The following is a 7214-nucleotide window of genomic DNA, read 5'->3' as shown; positions in this document are numbered from 1 at the left end:
CAACATGGAGATTTCTGAAGAATAATTGATCACTCAGAGCAATAATGGGTTGAAGCTTTATTTTATGAAGGAGGCTTACTGGCAACGTTGGAAGAAGATTTCAACCATGACCATGAGCATCTGAGTGGTGGAGCGGGGCCATTGGGGAGCGGCAACAACAACCTAGGTCAGGCGCTCGGACCGGAAGTCGTTGTTTTATGCCGGTCGTTGAGGGGAGTGAGGTGGGACACTTTTCGCTGGTGAGCGTGAATGGTGGGGAACGGTGGACTACGTTAATGCATGGAGAGGCTGGAGAACCGCGTACACTTCGTTGCACAAGGTCGGTGCACGCGGCGCTTCCAAGAAGATGTGGGGTAGGCATGTTGACTACGATTGGTGAGGGGATATCAGGTGGTCAGGGGTGTGATTAGATGATTATACATTAATTGGTACTTCCTCCGTCCCATAGTCTAACATGTTTTTTGACACCACTTTAGTGTCAAAAAACGTCTTACATTATGGGACGGAGTGAGTATTTAGGAAATAGACTAATGGTATTTGGATGGCTGGGATAAAATGTATCTCACTCAAGTGGCACTTTTTATACGGTTAGAAATTAGTACATGTTCGCAAGAGAATTGTTTGTGCCAATTTAGAAATTCGGTTTTGGATAAGGTAAAATTCTATAGATTGCAACTTCCACAGTTTAAGAAAACAAACATGCTGAGAGGTAGACATTTGGATTGCAACTTACATCTTGATGTGTCAAGATTTTGTTACACATTTATAATATTATTAACCAACGTGTGGTGCTCTTATAAAGGTGATATGTATTTTCAATTAGTTTTGGAATTTCAATAAACTAGTACTATTAGTGAGCATCATCTTCCTCCCGTAAGCATATGATCGATGTCAATAGATCTATGAGTACTATACATGGTTTCATGACAGTTTCTATCAAGGACGGTCGTTCTTTTCACAAGGGATTCATCTTTTTTTAGTGGAAGTACATCACATTTTATGGAGTGTTCAAAACACATGGGATACAAAACACGATGGCAATCTCGTTAACCCTTTCACAGGCACACCGCATCACTGCGCTATTTAAACATGCCATGCTGTCCCTTAGTTTTTCTTAAGTACTAGATGACCAGTTGCGCCAATGGCGCAAAGGCCGAGAGCAAGCCATGTATTGAAAGAGTGTACATTAATATTATTCGGGCACATATTAAAGTGATAAACATTAGACAGAGTCATAGCTGCACGTTTGACCATGGCGGCAAAAGCAAGAGCGAGCCAAGCATTCAAAGCATGTGCATGAGATTGATTTAGAATCAACTTAAAGATACTTATATTCCATTACATGAAAGCTTGGTGCTTAAAAGAAAATATTCATATCACTTGGTAATAGCATACATTGGCTTTAAAAGACAGGCTATATTAGCATAGATGGATGGTGTATATAGTGATTGCCGTTAACCATCGCTCGAGTCTTGTACCTGCCGTCGGCAGGAAGGAAGGAACCTACGACCTAGGCGGACGAACAACCTAGCCGCACACTGCAGACAGGATCAGAGGCCTATAGACGAACAAAAAGAATCAAGCGACTGTGTATAAAACAATAAGCAGATGGTACACTTTATTAATTATTTTTCTAGCTGTTTTTCCTTCATCACCAAGTAGTGCGTATTAGTTGGGTAAGAAATAACCAGGTGGTACACTTGATATTGGAACCCCCAATACATTTATTATTCTCTATTCATCCAAAGAACAAACCCGAGCAGGCATTGCGAGACTATTAAGAATCGGTATGAAACTAAGAAAAGTGGGCATCCTCAATAAAGATGGATATTGACCAATGGCATATGAGCACACAATCACCCAGGAAGAAAACCACCAGGACAAGCATAAGGTAAAACAAAAATTTATGATAAACAGTCTGTAGATAACAATATATATAGCTTCAAGTGCACTATATACCAGTAGACATGACCATGAGGACAGATTCAAAGCCAAATGGCATGGAAAGGAGTCAAATATATACCACCAAGTATTCAAGCCATGAATATAAGAATATTTAGAGTCTGGTCATAAAATCCGTAAAGCATTAGAAAATGGGCTAAAAAGATCCGCCTCCTCGGCAGCCCTTAGATCTAATGTTATCCAACAACCCAGCTCTGTCCTCATCATTGCAACAAAGGTGACGTTGCAGAAGCCTTTGAAACAGAACTCATGCTACAGAAACATTTGTAACAGAGGTTGTTTAGCAAAATTCTTTTTTTCAGCTTCACCTTTTTGCAACAAAGATGATGTTGCGGAAAGAACTTTTGCAACATGGATGATGTTGCAATTTTTTATTTTTTTTACAATGAAAGGATGTCGCAGCAACAACGTCGTCATCGCCATCGCCGTTCTACATCTTCATAGTTGTTGAAACTCGCCGGCATGTGCCGCATGGCCTGGCGGGCATGGGCGGCGGAAGCGCGAGGCCGACCCGTCGGTGTCGTGACGCTGTCCCTGAGCCCGCTTCGCCGCCGGCGACGGGGTCCTCTGGTCGGGATCGCGCCGCGGCGAAGGAGGCGTGGCTCTTCCTTTCGTCACCTGGGTAGCTTCGACAGCGACCGCTCGGGCCCAGCCGACTTGGTCACCCTACCATGGTCGCCTAGTGGGTTCGCAACAGACTGCTTGTATGTGTGGATAGCGTTTCAGTGGAGGTAAGGATGAAAGAAAAGATGCGGTGCGCGGGCCCATGAAGACGCACGGTAGACGTTGAACGTGACGGATGTTAGGGAAAAATCGGTCAGTTGAGTACCAACTTTTCCCTTAGAAAATAGATATTTAGATATGATGTTCTTACACGGCGTTATAAGAAAGACATGAGATCAGTTCATGATAGCTTTTTTACATGAAAAAGCGGTTATTTGCCACTTCCGATATTGGACTTCGCAGAACTGCCACTCTCAAAATTGGCCTGGTAAAAATGCCATCTAGCTCCTTTGCATTTTGATTACCATGCCATTTTTCTTTTTCCATTACTTTTTCTTTTTTCATTTCAATTTCCTGTCACCTGAAAGGACCAAAGTACCCTTACCTCTTTCTACCTTATCCAATGTGTTTGTGGTTATCCGATTGCTCTGTGGCTAGCTTGTTCTGGTCGCCATGGTTGCTCGCCGGCGTACGTCGCTGATTCCTGCGCGAGGTACCCTAACTCGCCGCCCTAGCTTCCCACGCCTGAGCGAGTAACTGCAGTCGCCGCCGGTGCTCGCCCATGGCTGCGCGCGCCGCTGCAACTCACCCTCGTCACTGCAGCTCTCCGCCAGCGCTCGTCCATGTCTGCACGCGCCGGCGTAGCTCGCGCTCACGTGGCGGATGCTTGCGCTCTGTGGGTGCTTGCCCTCGCCTTGCGGATGCTTGCGCGTGCCAGCACAGCTCATTGCGGGTGCTCGCCCAGGCCTGCGCGCGACAACACAGCTCGCCCTCCCCTGCGTAAGTTGGCGCAGCTCGCTCCGCGACATGCTGGAGAAGTGGGTGGCGCTGAACATCAGCACCAGTGGCGTGATGGCAGCAGCAGCTGGAGGAGGAGATGGATGCGTGTGAAGTTCTGAAGATGTTGAATGCAAGCAACCTGTAAGTGATGTTTGCTGTAATCTTTACTTGATGTTGGATGCAATTTCGCAATTACATCAAGAATAGCATGTCATATTTAATTTCACGTCCAGAATCAACTGAGCAACAATACGACAAATAAATAATGCGGCAAATTTCAATCTATAAGCTACTTGCTGCAATATCTTCTTTTGCATTTATTGTAGCTTATTCAGAGACAAGAAATGGAATTGTGGCTAGAAAAAAGTATGTAGACCTCAAATTTTAGTACATTGGCAAGGGAGAGACATATAGACACTTCAACCATGATTGATAGATGAATATGAAATGAGTTCACTTGTCACAAAACAAAGTGTTGAGTTTACATAATAAGTTCACAGCTCAAAAATATATATGAGCTCACAGCCGAGAGAAATTGGAGAAATTGAGTTATAGAAGATCGGTGGCACGCGGCGTCAAGGAAATCGGCGGCGTCATGACGTCCAGGAGACGGGGGTGGCGTCCAGCGATTGACCCAAGAAGTCCAGGCAATCAGGGAATGTTCCAGCAAAGAAGGCAATGACTTTTCCATATCACCCATATCATGAATTTTTTGACTTCAAACTGTATGATATCATGGACTCTGCATAAGTTGATAAGACATGATAATTAACCGCAAAAAGCATGGGTATGGATAACACATTGAAAGTAATACCAGAGAGCAAATTTAACGCTTACAATAAAGCATGGGCACAGATAACTTATTGGTTCATCTGCCACTGCTTATTATCTACCAAGAAACTACAAATGAAATGTATAACTAAATTAGGAATAAGAACTCCATAAAACATTGGCTTTGGTCTGCAAACCATTAATCTGATTGGAGATGGAAACTAAACCAAGATCGGGTAAAGTTTGAACGTAAGATATAAGTACAGTCATTCGAGTAAATAATAGAGAGGTAACCACCAGATCATCTTCTATTCTAGAACTCTGTAAATCTGGGATTACAATATTTGGCAACAAAACTGACATCTTAGGTATTCTATTGACTAACATCACCCATCTGTTTGCAGAGAACACAACTTTTAGATACCTTTGAAGAGCAATAAGATATCGATATGTCAGGTTAAAATGCTATAAAACTAAATTTACCATGCTACAAAGTAAACTTGCCATGTTAGTTCACATAATGAATCCTTTGTGCAGGGATTTCTAGCGACGCATTATACAAGGAGCTATGGCATGCTTGGGCTAGGCCGTTGATCACAGTGCCTCGCCAAGGTGAAAGGATTTACAACTTTCCGCATGTTTATATGGAACAGGTATGTCTCACCGCATTGGTGTTTGCTCTTCTTGATGCCCCATAACTAATGAATGAATTTTCTACTCAACACATGCAGTAGCTATTTGTGTCATGGGACACTGCTTTGTTCTTGTGTTAAAAATGACAATATGACTTTGTTTATGTGGAATAATCATCCAAGTATTTAAAGATCATCCACATCCACGTACATATTTAGAACCTGATAGGATCCTTGTGTGTGTGCGGCGTGTGCTTCTCTAGTGTGGTCATGTATTAGTTGACAAATGAATATCCATCAGAGGGTACCACCTTACATACAGTGCTTCCAGCCTTGTAGGCCTCACCAGAAGTCCCTTTGTTAAGCTTCACTGCGATGCCTAACTTACTACATTTGACAAACATCTTTGCTAACTGATAAAAGCAACAGCGTAAGTAAATAAAATCATATTCACATGTTATGACAAACTGATTCTTCCAGCTGACCAAAAACCAAAGAAAACAGAGTACTAATACACAAAGAGATTGTATAATTGTTAAGGCTACTTTACAAACTAATTTGGGAATAGACTGAACATATCAGGAAATACACGAGTTGACTGAAGAAAAAAAACATCATCTACTAATACTATACTAAATGAACATTATCCATTCACATCTCCAGTATTGTACTATTATACATGATAGAGAATGACTAATAGTACGCATTCTTCTCTTAAAGACGTCAAGAAAATACAGTCAGTAGAAAAGGTAGAAGGATTTTGAGCACTAAACTCCAGTTATCAGTACACCTGACTATCTACATATCTCCAACCGGTTAATTTATGAATCATCACATTTACCTATAAGGGGGCATTTGTCTGTAAGATGTGATTTGCTTGCATGCATTTCATAGATAAATATGTGATTAAAAGTTAGGACTTGCTTACATACCTGGATATTGACATTCACATACAGAGACAATACATCTTCAAGACACAAGAATGTATAGTCACAAACTCACAATTCCATGGCAGCAAAAATCTTCAATAATCTGTGAACTCCATAAACAATGATATTATAGATCTCTTGTTTTATTGATATATTGGAATATAGAAGAAGGAGATGTACTCTACAAGAGGGAAGCAACCATCAACCGTGCTAATGTCACCTCTCCATACTACCATCGGTCCAAAGGCACTCAAGTAAAAATCAAAACACAAAAACGGCAAATGGCACTTGGAGTTTGGAGCCCGCTCATCTGATTTAGATAATCTGGGAAAGAGCAATGATTTTGCCCTCTTGTGGACTTAAAATAGAATTCGAAAAGTTCAGTTGACGGCAGAAAATGGAGGTAAATACCAGATTTTTAGTGCCATGAAGACCTCGCCATTTTGCAGAGGCGTAAGGCTTTGATCAGATTGTGGTATTTAGAAGCACAAGATAATGGTATTAGTAAAGGAATGCAAGAGAGATTAATACCAGAGGTAGCGAGCATTGAGCAACACAACATACATTGTATAAATATAGAAAGACATGAACATATTTGTGAAATTTAGTATAAGCATTTCATAGCATCCGAAAAGCAGTAAAATAGCTATAGTTTTTTAAACACATCTGCTTTGCAAGAACATGAAAAAAAAACACTCTAAATCTATGACTGAAAACAATATGTAGAATCATGAAGAGTAATAGACGTATGATATTGATGATTTATAATAAGAGATAAGATGTAGAACTTAAAATGACGCAGAGGAAATAAATGATCATACGACATTCCTATTCCGCAACATAGAAAAACAGAACGACTGGCCAAAGTGATTAATCAACCTCTATGTGAAGGCTGGTGGCTTTATTTTGATGAGTGAGAAATCCATCAAAAGCAATTCAAGATTTTCATTCCTACAAATTAGAGAAACCGGGGAGTTTTGGTCACCATTATCCCAAAAAAGTATGCTATGAAGATATTATTAGGAAACTGATATAAGCTAATTGGCAACCATCTGTATGCTATGAAGATATCATTAGGAAACTGAGGTCACCCAAGAAAACAGGAACTTCATGCATCTTCCTTCCTATTGGACATAAATAAATTTATGAATACCAAATGAACCAAATATTGCACAGAAATATCGAAGGATGTAATTACAACATGCCCACACCACGCCGGATAGTTCAGTAATTATAAGCTGCAACCATCATTATTAGCTACGAAAAACAGAGTACTTGTAAAAAAAGATAGAAGGCCAGCTCTCGCAATTTCAGGTACTATCATTCTCATGCTTCATGACAGAAACCGTTCCATGATTTTTCCCGACTATGTTTTCATTTGTAACAAAATGACAAGATAAACGGGGACAAACAATTC

At 40.9% G+C, this 7214-nt stretch overlaps 1 long non-coding RNA gene across 2 annotated transcripts; it reads right to left on the bottom strand.

Annotated features, from left to right (window-relative positions):
* Window positions 1-3878: 3878 nt before the first annotated feature.
* Window positions 3879-5980, bottom strand: LOC119287389. 2 transcript variants are annotated; one of them, XR_005140851.1, is made up of 2 exons: window positions 5801-5980; window positions 3879-4365 (listed from the first exon to the last, which is right to left on the bottom strand). It is a non-coding gene; the product is annotated as an uncharacterized LOC119287389 (long non-coding RNA). The 2 variants fall into 2 exon arrangements; XR_005140852.1 differs by having other exon boundaries at window positions 3879-4207.
* Between the last annotated feature and the right edge of the window lie 1234 nt (window positions 5981-7214).

The sequence above is a fragment of the Triticum dicoccoides genome, chromosome 4A (assembly GCF_002162155.2).
Source record: "Triticum dicoccoides isolate Atlit2015 ecotype Zavitan chromosome 4A, WEW_v2.0, whole genome shotgun sequence".
Classification (NCBI taxonomy): Eukaryota; Viridiplantae; Streptophyta; class Magnoliopsida; order Poales; family Poaceae; genus Triticum; species Triticum dicoccoides.
Note: the sequence above shows the minus strand (reverse complement) of the source record. Positions and strands in the feature narration are given on the sequence as shown.